This window comes from Triticum aestivum, chromosome 5B (genome assembly GCF_018294505.1).
Source record: "Triticum aestivum cultivar Chinese Spring chromosome 5B, IWGSC CS RefSeq v2.1, whole genome shotgun sequence".
NCBI lineage: Eukaryota > Viridiplantae > Streptophyta > Magnoliopsida > Poales > Poaceae > Triticum > Triticum aestivum.
The window spans coordinates 475,313,360-475,315,212 of NC_057807.1; positions in this window are offsets into that span (position 1 = coordinate 475,313,360).

A 1,853-nucleotide genomic window follows, 5' to 3' on the forward strand; every position below is an offset into this window, starting at 1 on the left:
TAGCATACAACCCCAATTTTACCTTTAGGGGCTCTTCTTCGGGGTCATTATGGAAGATGAGTGTTAATAAACAGTACGACGGACTAAACCCACCCTCCTAACCCCTTTCCATACCCATCTCTCCCAAGAATGTGGGATTCGAGTTGTTTGTATGTCAAATTTGTTTACCTGATATTTTAAGTTTGAGACAATATCATTTTAGGTATATATTAGTGGAAAAATATCTAGTGGGAATCAATCTCGTGAAAAAAAACATAACACTAATTTCCAAAGTATTACTGTTAAGGTGATATTCTAGAACATGTACAATTTCATGTACAGACTCAAATTCAGGAGGGAGGCATGAAAAAATAAATCCAGTAATGCATAGTTGCTAGCAGTATCGTATTATTATTGCTGATTTTCTTTTACATGCGTCTCGATCAAATGAATGGAGTTGAACTTTGAAATCTTACATATTTACGAAACATCACCAATCTAATATTATTTTGAAAGTCGTCGGTACTATGAAATCTAAAAAACATTCTAGAGTTTTTTTCCTAAATAAAATATTGTTCCGTTCCTCTTATCTCAGCAACAACGGGCTTCGATCCGCCTTCCATTACACAGGCCCATTCCACCCCTATTTCAACAATGCCCATGCTCTCTTGTCTAGCAACACACCAATCACAACGCAACATAACGCAACACAGACGAACGAACTATCTCCTCCCATCTAAGTTAAGAGTCCGGTGTTCCCATGCGGCTGACGGCGGTGGAAGCGTGCTGCTCGCGATCATATTTGAAATGCTTTTATATTTGTTTATTATAGGTGGAGTAATTTTCATGTCACGAGTCGGTTCCCTTCTCGACGAGTGGACAGCATGTCTGACAATGATAACAATAATCACCGACGCGGAGACATGGCGTGAACTCAACCCAGCCACCTCCCTCCCTCGCTTCCCGGGCTCGTTGCGTCTTCCCCGCACGCACGTGACCAACATCCAGCATCCAAGTTTTTTGAAGTAAACTTGTGACGTTGGAAGTTGGAAGTAATTAATGTGTGACGTCGACCCGAGCAAGAGGCCCCACTCTACTGCACGACCTCCCCTCCTCTCGTTCGCGCGCCCATACGTTGCCTCGGGCGATCCGCGATCAAGCACGTATGTACACACGGTAGACGTAGAACCCACGTCCCAGATGAAACGGAGCATCCCAGCAAAGCAATAAGGTAAGAGCATCTACGGCCGTGCGTCTCAAATCCGTTTCATACGTTAGGACGGCCTCATCATTGTCTAGTTGTAAAGTATGATCCTGACGGTCCCCTTAAACAGTCTTCAGACGCTCGGGCTACCAGCATCCCTCATATCCAGCCCAAATATGAAGCGGATATTAAGACGCCGCGGCAGACCGGCATCCCTCTTATCTAGCCCAAATATGGAGCGGATATGAGGCGTCTAGGCGCCCGGACACGCCTGCCATGTCGTACCCAGCACACGCTGGCCCACTCGGTCCCACATATATTCCTCCCCATCTGCTTGTCGGATCAAATCCTAGCCACTTCACTCCACTCCTCTCCACTCTCCGCCGCCACCCAACCTCGTCTCCGGCATGGCGAGTAGCGGATTCGAATCCTTCACCTTCAGATTCGTCGACCCCGAGTTCATCCCACGCGGCCCCGAGGAGGAGATGGTCGTCCGGCTTGCGCTCTGCTGCAGTCAGGAGGAGGATCGTGCACGACAGCACTCAGACTCCTTCCGCCGGGATCCATTGCGTCCACACAAATGGCACATGGATCCGACGCTAGGCCAGCCATAACTGCCTCGCCGGAGGCAGTGCGATGTGATCCGTCTGGCGCCCGAATGTGGTGGCGG